Here is a 14,570-nt window from a genome sequence, read left to right as displayed (position 1 = left end):
CCAACTCTCAATGACCTCATACACAATGGAAAAAGAAATGTTGCCCAGTCTTCCATGCCCCTGGGATATGTTGTGGATTGGAGCATTCTGTGACTCATAGGATTTTCATTGGCTTTTTTCTGGAAGTAGATCAATCACCAAGCCTTTTTTTCCTAGTCTGTCTTCAATCCACCTGTGAAAGACTTCTGACAATTTACTGTGGTGGCTGTGTATTGCTGTAATGTTAGAAGCTATGTTTCAAATACCTGCAGCGTCACCCACATTGGACAGGTTTCAGTGGAGTTTCCAGACTAGGACATATTAGAAAGGAGAAGTGGATCACTTCTGGTGGTTAGCCACTGAAAACCTTACGAATAACAGCAAAACACTGTCTGATATAGTGACAGTAGATCAGCTCCTCAGGTTGAAAGGTACTCAAAATATGGCAGAAGAACTGCCTCCTCAAAGTAGAGTTGGCTTTAACCACATGGATGGAGTAAAGTTGAATTTCAGGACCTTTATTTGCTGATGGCGCCTGACTCAAAATGAAAAAATGAGCTGCAAATATCCATTGATAATTGGAACATGAAATGCACAAAGTACAAATCTAAGTAAGTTGGAAGTCATCCAAAATGAAATGGAATGCATAAAGATCACTGTCCTAGGAATTAGTGAGATGAAATGGGCAGATACTGGCCATTTTGAATTAGACAATCATATGGTTTACTATGCTGACAACTGAAGAGGCATGACATTATCAAAAAGAACATTTCAAAATTTATCTTGAAGTACAATGCAGTCTGTGATAGGATAATATCCATATGCCTACAAGAAAGATCGGATAATATAACTATTATTCAAATTTACTCTCCAACTGTCAAAGCCAATGATAAAGAAATTGAATTGTTCAACTAACTTTTGCAGCCTGAAATTGACCAAACATGCAATCGTGATGCACTGATATTTACTGGTGATTGGAATACGAAAGTTGGAAACAAAGAAGAAGGATCTGTAGTTGGAAAATATGACCTTGGTTTTATAGAAATGGTGTTGGAGATTCCATGATAGAATTTGGCAAGACCAATGACTTACTCATTATAAATGCCTTTTTTCAACAACATAAATAGTGACTATACACATGTACCTCACCAGATGGAAGACACAGGAATCAAATTAATTACATCTTTGGAAAGAGAATATGGAGAAGCTCAATATCATCAGTCAAAGCAAGTCCAGGGCCAACTGTGGAACAGACCATCAATTGCTCATATGCAAGTTCAGGCTGAAGCTGAAGAAAATCAAAGAAGTCCATGAGAACTAAAATACAACCTTGAGGATATCCCACCTGAATTTAGAAACCATCTCAAGAAGAGATCTGACACACTGAATACAAATGACCAAAGACCAGAGGGCTTGTGGGAGGACATCAAGAGCCTCATATATGAAGAAAGCAAAAGGTTATTAGAAGAACAGGAAAGAAAGAAAAGACCAAAGTGGATGTCACAAGAAACTCTGAAAATTGCTCTTGAAAGTAGAGTAGCTAAAGTGAATGGAAGAAATGATTAAGTAAAACAGCTGAACAGAAAATTTCAAAGGACAGCTTGAGAAGACAAAATCAAGTATCATAATGAAATGCGCAAAGACCTGTATTTAGAAAATCAAAAGGGAAGAAAACAATCAGCGTTTTTCAATCTGAAAGAGTTGTAGAAAAAAATCAAGCCTCCACTGAAGTCTTGTGCATAATATTGAACAATATAGGAAGCATCAAAAGAAGATGGAAGCCACCCCCTTCATACACAGGGTTGACAGGGATGGGCAACTTGGACATTGGCTACCCCAAAAGGGGGTACTACAAAGGCACAAAGTGGCTGGCTTACAAGCTTTCAAGAGGGAGCCTAGTTTCAGAGGATACAGGGGAAAGGAAGAATCTCCACTAAGTGGTTTCCAACCTGTCTGGATGGGGCTGCTGAAGGAGATGGGGATAAAATTCTTGTGGTTCAATAGTGAATAATTCCTATCAGGACTGATTGTGAGTGTTGTAAATGTAAAGGTAGACGTTTTGTAACAAAAGGAGGGGAGTGGTTGATTTTGCAGTTCAGGAGTGGAGGACTCTGGGACCATCAAGGGAGAAGAGCAGAGTGCAGGACCCTATCCAGAGAAGCAGTGACACCAGAGATAGAGGCAGAGATGATGATATGGAGAGATGGAGTGGCTGGGGACCCTGGACTCAGGGAGGGAGAGAGGGGCTGTGTGCTGACCACTGGGGGCAGGCTTGCGGGGCGTACTCTTTGGTTGTTTGGATGATTGCATATTCCTGAGTGCTTCATGTACATCCACAAAAAAAACAAAAACAAAAACAAAACCCACAGAGGGAATGGAAGCAAATGCTGTTAAATGATGATGCATAGAGGGATTGTAATCATTGCAATGAAATGAAATACTATAGGATGAATGTAATGCTGATGTTCTCCCATGTAAACTATCACCCAATTCACAATAAAAACTTAAGAAGAAGATGGAAGGAATATACAGAGTCACTGTATGGAAAAGAATTGGTTGATGATCAGGAGGAACATGTGATCAAGAACCCATGGCACTGAAGGAAGAAGTTCAAGGTGCACTAAAGACATTAGCGCAAAACAAGTCTTCAAGAATTGATGGGATGCCAATTGAAATGTTTCAACAAACTGATGCTGTACTGAAACCATTCACTAGTCAATGCCAAGAAATTTGAAAGATAGCTACTTGGTCAACCAATTGGAAGGGATCCATATTTGTGTCCATTCCAAAGAAAGATGATCATACAGAATGCAGAATTATCCAGCAGTATCATTTTGCTGAAGATAATTAAAAACAAAAAATACTTGCAGCAATGCATCTACAGGGGGCTGCCAGAAATTCAAGCCCGATTCAGAAGAGGACGTGGAATGAGGGTTATCATTGCTGAGGTCAGATGGATTTTGACTGAAAGCAGAGAATACCAGAAAGATGTTTACCTGTGTTTTATTGACTATGCAAAGACATTCGACTCCATGGATTATAACAAGCTATGATTAACGTTGTGAAAAATGGCAATTCCAGAACACTTCATTGTGTTTATATGGAAGCTGTACATAGAATAAGAAGTAGTTATTCAAACAGAGCAAGGGACTGTGAGTGGTTTAAAATCCGGAGAGGTTTGTGTTAGTGTTCTATCCTTTTGCCATACTTATTCACTCTGTATGCTGAGCAAATAATCCAAGAAGCTGAACCATATGAAGAAGAATGTGACTTCAGTATTGTTGTTAAGTGCCACTGAGTCAGTTCTGATGCATAGCGACCCTGTATAGGGTTTCCGATAAGCGATTGGTGAGCTTGAACTGCCAGTATTAGGAGAAGGTTTATTAACAATATGCAGATGACGCAACCTTGCTTGCTGAAAGTGAAGAGGACTTAAAATATTTACTGACGAAGGAAGATCAAAGACTGCAGCCTTTAGTATGGATTACAACTCAGTATAAAGAAAACGAAAATCTTCACAACTGGGTCAATAAACAACATCATGATAAACAGAGAAAAGATTGAAGTTGTCAAGGATTTCATTTACTTTGATCCACATCAATGCTCGTGGAAACAACAGCTAAGAAATCAAACAGCGTATTGCATTGGGGAAATCTGTGGCACAAGATCTCTTTAAAATGTTCAAGAGCAAAGATGTCACTTTGAGTTCCATGGTGTGCCTGACCCAAGCCATGGTATTTTCAATAGCTTTATATGCAAGTGAAAGCTGGACAATGAATAAGGAAGACTGAAGAAAAACTGGTGCATTTGAATTATGGTGTTGACAAAGAATATTGAAAATAGTATGGATTGTCAGAAGAAGAACTAAATCTGTCTTGGAAGAAGTACATCCAGAATGTTCATTCGTAGCAAAGGTGGTGAGACTTCATCTCACATATACATTTTCATTTTGTCTAGGTAATCAGGAGGGGCCATTCCCTGAAAAAGGACATCATGCTTGGTAAAGTAGAGGGTCAGTTAAAAAAAAAGGAAGCCTCCCAGTGAGATGGAGTGACACTATGACTGCATCAGTGGGTTCAAATACAATAACTATGTGCATGGGACAGAACCAGTCAGTGTTTTGTTCTGTTGTACGTAGGGTGGCTATGAGTTGGAACGGAGTTCATGGCAACAACAACATATATTTTTATTTATAATGTCCAGTGCAGTTATATTTCTCCTTTTTTTTTTTAATCACCAAGCTTCTTTTAAATAGGTTTATATTCATTGCTTCCACTTCATTACTTACATCTTTGGCCTCCATACCCAGGGACTCTATTTTGTTTGACTATATCCCGAGGACTTGAACAACAAATAGAGCTAGGTCTTTGGCAAATATTTCCTTCACCATTTTATCCTAATAACTTTCTTTCCTTAATAGTCTCAGTGCTTCCATCCTAGAGTAGAAGCTCATAGCTCCGGGGTGAGTTAAGGCAGGGTGTTTTTATGGTTGTCTCCCCATGCCCTCCTTCACACCATCATCTTTACATAAATGGTTTTAATTACTGCCTGTTTAGTTTTCTTTTTCTTTCTTTCTTTAAGATCCAAATCTAGCTACGGCTCTTCTGGTTTTTCCGCCTAGCATCACTCATCCTATTCACTACTTTCTGTAGTTGTTGTGGTATTGTCGCGTCAGTTTGACTCAAAGTGACCCTGTATAGGGTTTCCAAGGAGCAACTGGTGGATTTGAACTGCCAACCTTGTGGTTTTCAGTTCAGTGCTGATCTTCCTGCGCCACACCAGAAGTCCATATTTCTGTCACCTAAAGGAGCTCTGGTAGCTTAGTAGTTACAAATCGGGCTGCTAACCTCACAGTCAGCAGTTCGAAACTACCAGCTGTTCCGTGGGAGAAAGAGGAGAGTTTCTGCTCCCGTAAAGATTTATAGCCTTGGAAACCCTGTACAGGGTCGCTATGAGTCGGAACCGACTCCATGGCACATCGCCACCACTACCAAGTCATGCTGAAGTCCTGGTGTGGCACTGTGGTATAAAGCACTGGACCATAAGATCAATTTGAACCACAAAGTCAGCAGTTTAAATTCACCAGCATCCTATCAGGAGTCCACCTTCTATAGTGGTGGTGGTGGTGAGGTGCCTTGGAGTCAGTTCCGACCAAAGCGACCCTGCATAGGGTTTCCCAGGCTGTAAATTTATAATGGAGCAGAAAGCCTCATCTTTCTCCCGCAGAACATCTGGTAGTTTTGAACTGCTGACCTTGAGGTTAGCAACCTGATTTGTAACAATTGCATTACCAGAGCCCCTTTCCTTCTTTCCTATAGTACTCATCTTTAAATGAAACAAATGGTCCCAGTTAGAAAGCTGTCAGCTATAATGAATGGGGAACTGTGCTGTGTTGTTTACAGGAAGAACTGAAGAGATTGGTTCATACTGACTGGCAGCTGGATGACCGCAGGGCCCAGTCTCTTCTGTTCACTTGACCTTTTTCTCATTCGAGGACTACTTTCCTCAGGATCAGATGATAGCTACTTCTCCAAGCATCACATCTGAAAATCAGGTAGGAAGAAAGGGCTTGGGTGAAGGGATAGGCTGAACAGGGTCACCTGTTGATTAAGAAAACAGAAAACACAACAGGAGCCCCAATTCACAGCCTTAGAGTTAATTCTGACTCATAGCGACCCTGTTGAACAGATGAGCACTGTGGCGCCATAGTTTCCAAGGATGTGAATCTTCACAGAAGCAGACTGCCCTGTCTTTTTCTAGTGGTGTGACTGGTGGTTGAACCACCAACCTTTTGGTTAGCAGCTGAGTACTTTAACAATTATACCACCAGGGGTCCTGGAAGAAAACAGAAGCCCTTCCAAAAGCTTGACCCTGTAGACTTCCACTGATGTCACTGGATGAAATTTGACTTCGAAGCCACTTTCAGATGGAAAGGGGCTATCACACACAGACTGCCATTTATATAAACTTACTTAAGAAGGTCTTTGAGATCAGCGGTTGTATCAGAGTTAGCTGTGACGCTGTGGGTTAATGTGCAATATCGGTTCAAGCTCACCAGCTGCTCCTTGGAGACTTCATACAGGCTTTCTATGAGTCAGAATTGACCCCAAGGCATTTAACAGCAATAACAACAATCAGATGATTGTAAGGATTCTCCTGATGTCATAGATTTCTGCTACAAACAACAAAGTTTTTGCCTTGGAATTTCAAATGAAAAATAATTACTGGAGAATGAGTCAGTTAACTCAAAGATGAAAACAAAATGAGTTATGGATTTTCTAATCATTACTAAAACTAATACCAGGTATGCTAAATCTATAAAATTAACTATTTGTTGTTGCTGTGAAGTGCCCTCGAGTGGGTTCAGCTCACAGCGGCCCTGCATAGGGTTCCAAGGCTGTAAATCTTTGTAGAAGCAGAAAGCTTCATCTTTCTCCTGCAGAGTGACTGGTGGGCTCGAACTACCGACCTTGTGGTTCGCAGTCCAGCACTTATCCTACAGAGCCAATGTGTAGCTCAAAATTAACTATAAATAATTCAATGTTTCAGTTTTCTGTTGCTGTGAAATAATTATCCCAAAATGTAATGATTTTCAACAAAGATTTATTGTTTCTTATAGTACCATGGACTGCCAAAAGAACAAACAAATCTGTGTTGGAAGAAGTACAGCCAAAGTGCTCCTTGGAAGCCAGGATGACCAAACTTCGTCTCTCATACTTCGGACATATTATCAGGAGGGACCAGTCACTGGAGAAGGATATCATGTTTGGTAAAGTAGACGGTCAGAGAAAAAGAGGAAGACCCCCAGAGAGATGGATTGGCCAAGTGGCAGCAGCAGCAATGGGCTCAAATGTAGCAATGATTGTGAGGTTGGCCCAGAACCGGGCAGTGTTTCATTCTGTTGTGCATAGGGTCACTGTGAGTCTATACCGACTCAATGGCATCTAACAACAACAACATGATTATATGGGTCAGGAATCTAGCCAAGGTTAACCTGATTGATTCGCATGTAGAGCTGACTAGGGTCACTGACTTAGCTGATGAGGCTAGCAGCAGAGCTATTCTGTCTTCACTCCCTTCACTGGCACTTTGGTGTTCTTGCAAACGGCCTATGCATATGTTTACCTTGGGTTTCCATACAACATTGTGGTCTCAAGGTAGTTGGACTTCTTATAAGGTAACTAGACTCCAAGAACCCACCAGCTGTTCCTTGGAAACCCTCTACAGAATTGCTGAGTTGGAACTGATTTAACAGCAACAATGGGACCTTTGCATACCTTTTCCAATCAGGGAGCTTTTATAAGATTTCTTAATCTTCATATTATTGTCCTAGTAGTTATATTATAAATTAGTTGTAAGCAGTAAAATTTTTTGTTCTAATACACAGAATTTAAGCGATAATGATCAATCTGTGTTGAACAAGCTGTGTAAATATATTTGCAAAGGAAGATACAAGTAATGTAGAAGATACATGGATTGTGAAAACATGTTTCAGAGCTATGGAAACTAAATTGTCATTTCTTTTTCCCCTGACTTTATTTAGAAGTCAGTTTCCTTTTGCAGTGTTTCAGTGTCATGAACTCCAGGGACCCGGAATTATATAGTGTCTGCATTCACTCAAGCTCACTTCTTTCACCATAAAATTTGTGTCACTGTTAAACAACACACTGCCAGTGGTTTTAGAGCATTTTCTTTGTATACAACATCATCACTAATGAATGTTTGCTTTTTTTTTTTAAGCTTTTATTGTGAGTTGAGTGGAAGTTTACAGGGCAGATCATCAGTTTTACATTCAACAAATCCTATACCTTGTTTCATTACAATGATTATCATCCCCTCTATGTACCACCAGTTAACAGTATTTCTCTCTATTCATTTTAGCTCTTATTTTTGTTTGTTTGTTAGCATTGCTTTTTGAGGCTGTAACAAGGTGGTGGTTCAAACCTACCAGCTGTGCCTGGGAAACCCTATACAGTGTCCCTATCTATGAATACAAACCGATTCCAACATACTTAACAGTCAAAGTAACAATGCAGATATATAGAATTTTATCTTTTCAGCAGTTAAACGTTTCCCCTGGTATAAAATTGAATACCATAAACTACTTAGATTGTATTTATAATTTCACATTTTAGTTGCTAAGTGCTGTTGAGTTGGGATTCGACTCATAGTGACCCTGTACCCCAGGGTTTCCGAGGAGCAGCTGGTGAGTTGTAACTGCCAGCCTTTATGGCCCAAACTGACTTTGCAGTTTACTGCGTTCACCAGCAGCCTCACACCAGAAGTATACAGGAATTTATTGTTAAATGTTGTCAAGTCAGTTGTAACTCATAGTGTAGCCCTAAACCAACACTACTTACAGGCCAAATTTGAACCACTCAAGGGCAGTGAAAACTTCAACCCTGTATAGCCTTTCCAAAGAGTAGCTGGTAGGTGTGAACTGCCGACCTTGTGGTTCACAGTCCACTGATGATGGGAAATAAAAATAAATGTCTTGAGTGTGACCAAAGATCCCCAGTGATGCTTTGGATTAAATATTGGGCTGCTAACCACAAGGTTGGCAGTTCAAATCCACCAGCTGTTCAGAGGGAAAACTACGAGGCTCTTTGCTTCCATAAATATTTATAGTCTTAGAAGCCCTATGTTGTTGTTAAATGCTGTCAAGTCAGTTCCAAATCATTGTGACCCTGTATAGGGTTTTTGAGGCGTGGCTGGTGAGTTTGAACTGCCGACCTTGTGATTCAAACCAGCCTCGAGGTCCAATGCACTGTCCTGCAGTGCTCTATAGACCCTGCTTCTACAGGGTCACTATGAGTTGGCATCAACTCAAGGCAGTAGGTTTGAATGTGAACATTACACTCTTTGATTTCCTAGGATAGTGCTTTAAGAAGAAGCCCTGATGGCGTATTGGGCTGTTAACCACAAAATCAGCAGTTCAAATCCACCAGCTCTGCAGGAGAAACAGGAGGCTTTCTGATCCTATAAAGATTTGCAGTCTTGGAAACACTATACAGGGTTGCTATGAGTTGGAATTGACTCTGTGGCAGTGAATTAGCTTGAGTTGTTTAAGAGTAAAGAATTTTGGCTGCCTAGAATCTTTTGAACAGGCCTCTTCGAATTTTGATAACTCTCTAATAGATGAGTCCTGCTTTCTCAAATAAGAATTCCCAAGTATACATTTCCCAGTTTCTCTGTTACTAGACTTGTGACCTAAGTTTTACTAATTGGAAGCACTTGCATGAATGTTAGATTCAGAAGTGAAGAAGGGAGTGAGGCGTGAAGTCACCATATTGCTGGCAGAGGTACCAGCAGAGGAGGCAGCCAGCGTGTTTCTGAGATCTGTCAATTCGGTGTATGGGCTGGAAGATTTTTTTCACTCAAAGTTCAGCAGGTTCTTTGTTCTTTTTTAAAAAAATCTTTCAATATTTTGCTCTTCTTTTTCTAAAAAATCATTATTCCTGGGGAGTCTGTGTGCTGCTCTGCTTCTGAACAGTTTTCTATGGAGTGTACAGATGAAGACACAGGCAAGGAACAATGGCCCGGAGATTGACTTCTGAAAACTAACCAATGAAAACCCTGTGGATTATGACAGCCTGATCCGCAACCAATCACAGAGATAGTATAGGACTGGACAGTGTTTTATTCACTTGTGCCTGGGGTCCCCACTTGATGGTAGTTAACAACAAGAACATGTTGAACAATCAAATGCATTGGTGGTTTAGTGGTAGAATTGTTGCTTCCATATGAGAGACGAGGGTTTGACTCTTGGCCAACGTACCTCAAGTACAACTACCACCCATTTGTCAGTACAGGTTCCATGTTGCTCTGATGCTGAAGAGGTTTTAGCAGAGCTTGCCCTGGATGGGTAGCCCTGGTGTGGTGCTATGGGTTAATGAGCTGGACTGTAAAGTGGGTTTGAACCACAAGGTGGGAGGTTCAAAGTCACCAGCTGCTCCTCAGAAACCTTATACAGGATTGCTATGAGTTGGAACTGACTTGACAGCACTTAGCAACAAGGATCCACTGTAGGGTAAGCAATGAATTGTTAACCACAAGGTCAGCAGCTCAGACCCACCAGCTACCCCTCGGAAGCCCTATACAGGGTAGCTATGAGCTGGAACCAAGGAGCTCTGGTAGCGTAGTGGTTACGAATCAGGCTGCGAACCTCAAGGTCAAAAGTTCAAAACTACCAGATGCTCCGCAGGAGAAAGATGATGCTTTTTGCTCCCGTAAAGATTTACATCCTCGGAAACCCTGCTATGAGTCGCTACCGACTCTAGGGCACATAACAACAACATGAGCCGGAACCAACTTGATGGCACTTAATACCAACAACGTAGACTAAGACAGTCAAGGAAGAAAGCTCTGATAATCTGCTTCTGAAAATCAGTCAATAAAATCTCTATGAATCACAAGGTTCAATCACAACTGGACATGGATGGGATAGGACCTGATAGAGCTTTACAGCCTATATTAGACCACACTCGGCTGGACATTTCTATATCTTTGTTAAACAAGTCTCGACCAAGCAAAATAATCTGTCTACCTGCTCCAGGATATACTTACTCCTAGAAGATAAGACTGTGAACTAATTAAACAGATTACTTATCAAGACTGACAATTTACTTATCAAGAACTGCTTCTAAACCTTTGCCATGTGCCTGCCATCCTAACTGCATTGCATCATAAACTCGCACAATCTTAATTGTTTTTCTGCCCTGTGAGGCCCTTTTTAAAATTACCCAGCCCAAGCCCTAAAATGTTAAAAGTACCTGGCTGATTTTCCATTTTAAGATACAACACAGTTAAGTTCCTATTCTTCCTTATTGCAGGAAAACTTAGTTTTCAGTTTTCCTTGATCAACAGATTTTAGGATGGTCTTTCAGGACTCAACAATTGATATTTTAATTTTGTATGCATCATGCAAATTTACCTTCCAGGATGAATGGGGTCAATTTCAAGAAATATCAACCTTGTGTGAGAGAGTATTTATTTCTCTCGCCTTTGCTTGCACTAGATTTTATTTTTTTGAAATATTCGTAATTTTTTCCAATTTTATAGGCAAAAAGTGACATGTCATCATTCTATTGTTATTTAAATGTATATTTGTCTGATTATTAATGAGGTTCAGTAACATCTAGAGATGTCACTTTTTCTTATATAACTGGAAGCATGAAACCACTATTACACCACCTACCACCACCCTCAGAAATTGAAGAGAACTGTGCCAAGTTTGAGAACTTCATTAATAACCTTACGTTGTTGTTGTTATGTGCCGTGGAGTTGCTTCCCACTCACAGCGACCCTGTACAGAGTTTCCAAGGCTGTAAATCTTTATGGGAGCAGAAAGCCTCATCTTACTCCCACAGAATGACTAGTAGTTTTGAACTGCTGACTCTGAGATTAGCAGCCTGATTTGTAACCACTACGCTACCAGTGCTCCTTATAATGAATAATTATAAAGCTCTAGCCAAGTCTTTGTAGATAAGGTTTTGTTGTTGTTGCCGTCAAGTCGGTACCTATGCACAACAGAACAAAACACTGCCCAATCCTGGGCCAACCTCACAATTATTGCTACTATTGAGTCCATTGATGCTGCCACTCTGCCAAACCATCTCGCTGGCTCCCTTTAAAGTAGTATATTACTCAGTGTTGAGCCCGTTTATTATTATTATGGGGAGGTTTATAGGGAGCACAATTTGAAAGCAGGAATGTAAGAAGTGGAGGTAAGGGGAACCAGGAAAGAAAGGAATGACAATTGGCCTGTATTACATTGTGAAGTCATTACTGCAATAAGGACAGTTGTGCTCTGGCGAGTTGTGGACAATGAGGCACTTGAATTTAAGGGAAAACTATCTAGGATTAATTGCTTTACTAAGGCCACAAGTTCAAATTCTATTATAAGCTCTGTTCATTCCCAACTAGTTTCCAGCCTTGCAAGACCTGACTTGCAAGATCGCAGACCCTAAATCTTTATAAACATGTGGTTGTTGTTGTTAAGTGCTGTTGAGTCTCTTCTGACCCATAGTGACCCTGTATAGGGTTTCCAAGATGCAGCTGGTGAGCTTGAACCACTGACCTTGTGGTTCATGCCAACTTTGCAATCCAGAGAATTAACCCAGTGCCACATACTTCCCTAATTTCCTCATTTTGAGGCATCTTTAAAACTGTCAATGGGTTTTTTTGGGTGGTGTTTTTTTGGTATTGGTGTGTGTGGGGGTATTTGAGGGCAGTCTGAATTGCAAGATCAGTGGTTCAAGCTCACCAGCCACTCCTCGGAAACCCTACACAGGGTCACTATGAGTTGGAATCTACAGGACAGCATTTAACAACAACAGCTGATACAGACAATAAACAAGAACAACAAATTATCATGATTCATGGTGGTTTTGTTCTATAAACTCGCCACAAACACTGTGTTAGTAACTGGACCATTGGTCCTATGGGACATATAGGATTAAGGCCCTGTAAACCTCTGATCAAGGAGTCCTGGTAGTGTAGTGGATTATGAGCTGGGCCGCTAACCACAAGATCAATAGCTGAAATCTACCAGTCATTCCTGGGGAGAAAGAGAAGGCTTTGTGCTTCCATAAAGATTTACAGCCTGGAAAACCCTATACAGGGTTGGTAACGACTTGGTAGTACACAGCCACTACCACCAAGCCTCTGGTCACACCATTTTCATTACCAATAAATACATAACCATCTTTATGCATATTTCTGTTTGTTGTCTTTATTGTTAAGTGTCTTCCTATTGATTGCTGTGATTATTATTAAGTGCTGTATTGTGAAGTGCCTTGGAGTCAGTTCCAACTCACAGTGACTTTATATGGAGTTTCCAGGGAGCAGCCAATAGGTTTGAACCACTGACCTGTGATTAGCAGTCCAGTGTTTATCCTACAACACCACACCAGGACCTGGGGTGATGTGAATGGTTTGCTCTTGGTTACTAATCAAAATGTTGGTGACTTGAATGTGCCAGGGTACCAGGAAGAAAGACCTGGTGATCTGCTTTCATAAGAAAATGCTACTCTGAAGCTCACAGGTTGCCATGTGTAGGAATTGACTTTATGGCAAGGGATATATATATATATATATATATATATGTTTAATTAATGTATGAAAAGGCTTCAAAAAGTTGTGAAAAAATTCAATTATCTTTATTTTTTTAAAACAAGAAATTTATTTAAACAATGAGGCACTTGAATTTAAGGGAAAACTATCTAGGATTAATTTCTTTTTTTTTTTTTAGGATTAATTTCTTTTAGAGTAACATATCCCTACTTAAAAGACAGATTGTCCTCCATGTAACAGCTACGTACAAAAAGTTAAAAATTGTCCTTGCTTTTACAGTGATAAATGAAAAACATTAAAATTCTCCAATTGAACAAGGTATGCAAGGAGTTTTTATGTTGTTGTTTTTTGTTAAACAGTGAGAGCAAAATAACTTACTGGAATATAAAGATCGGAGCTGAATGAGCATGCCACTAATGGAGAAAGGAGGGATTTTCACAGAGCCAGTATTTTCCCCCATTCCATCTTCACTTGATGTCAGTCAAAACATACCATTGGCCATTTTAGTACAAAAGAAAGAAAAAAAAAACCACCCCAAAACAAAACAAAAAATGCAGTATGCTTGTGCACATGTACCAGTTACTGCGTGTACAATAAAGGAGTTGTTGTTGAGTCCCGTCGAGTCGGTTCCGACCCATAGTGACCCTGTACAGGGTTTCCAAAGCTGTAAATCTTTATGGGAGCAGAACATCTCATCTTTCTCCCGCAGAGCGGCTGGTAGTTTCAAACTGCTGGCCTTAAGGCTTGCAGGCCGATTCGTAACCACTATGCTACCAGAGAAGAGACGTGGAAATGAAAGAATAGAGAACACTATATAGTAGTAGCCAGGATGTGGTGGAATCAAATTGTGGTTTCTAACTGAGAACGTATTCTTGGTTGGTAGGAACAGAGTTCTGGAGAAAAGTAACAGGCTCCCCTTTTAGAAGACATCTCCTGTCTGCTGCTGGAGCTCATTAATTGTATTTTCAGCCTTCATTCCCAACTGTGTAGGTGTATCTGTTTCATTGATTGACTGACCGTCAAATCGGAATCTGATCTGCCTCATTGACAAACCCTGTCGTTCATAATAAGCTTTCATTAGTGTACTAAGCAGCGTATGCCTCTTAATCTTAAACTGCACCACAGAACCATCCTGTCCCACGACCTTCACATTAATATGATTGCTGTTCTCAGTCTTGAATCCTTCTTTGGGCTTCTCATCGGCCATGGCGAACACCCGAGTCTCCTCAGCTGTCACTTCACAAAAGAGGTACCAGATTATCTTTTAATTCCATTTTTCCGTGAACTTTTTGAAGACTTTCTTATATGTTATTGATTCACTAACATTGAGCTCATGGTCAATGGCACTCTATTTCAAGCTTGAACAATACTCATCTAATACATGTATTTTCTCTGTAGGATATATCATAATCTTCTTGTGTTTCAGAATACCAGACAGTACTTCATCACTATGCCTCAAGGCCATTAGTAACATCGAAATCATCAACAAAAAGCAGCAAAAAAATGCAAAAAACATG

General features: G+C 40.3%; 1 pseudogene; it reads right to left on the bottom strand.

Annotated features, from left to right (window-relative positions):
• Window positions 1-13,972: 13,972 nt before the first annotated feature.
• LOC102841847 lies at window positions 13,973-14,260 on the bottom strand (annotated as a pseudogene).
• Window positions 14,261-14,570: the final 310 nt, after the last annotated feature.

This window comes from Chrysochloris asiatica, unplaced genomic scaffold (genome assembly GCF_000296735.1).
Source record: "Chrysochloris asiatica unplaced genomic scaffold, ChrAsi1.0 scaffold00065, whole genome shotgun sequence".
Lineage (NCBI taxonomy): Eukaryota > Metazoa > Chordata > Mammalia > Afrosoricida > Chrysochloridae > Chrysochloris > Chrysochloris asiatica.
Note: the sequence above shows the minus strand (reverse complement) of the source record. Positions and strands in the feature narration are given on the sequence as shown.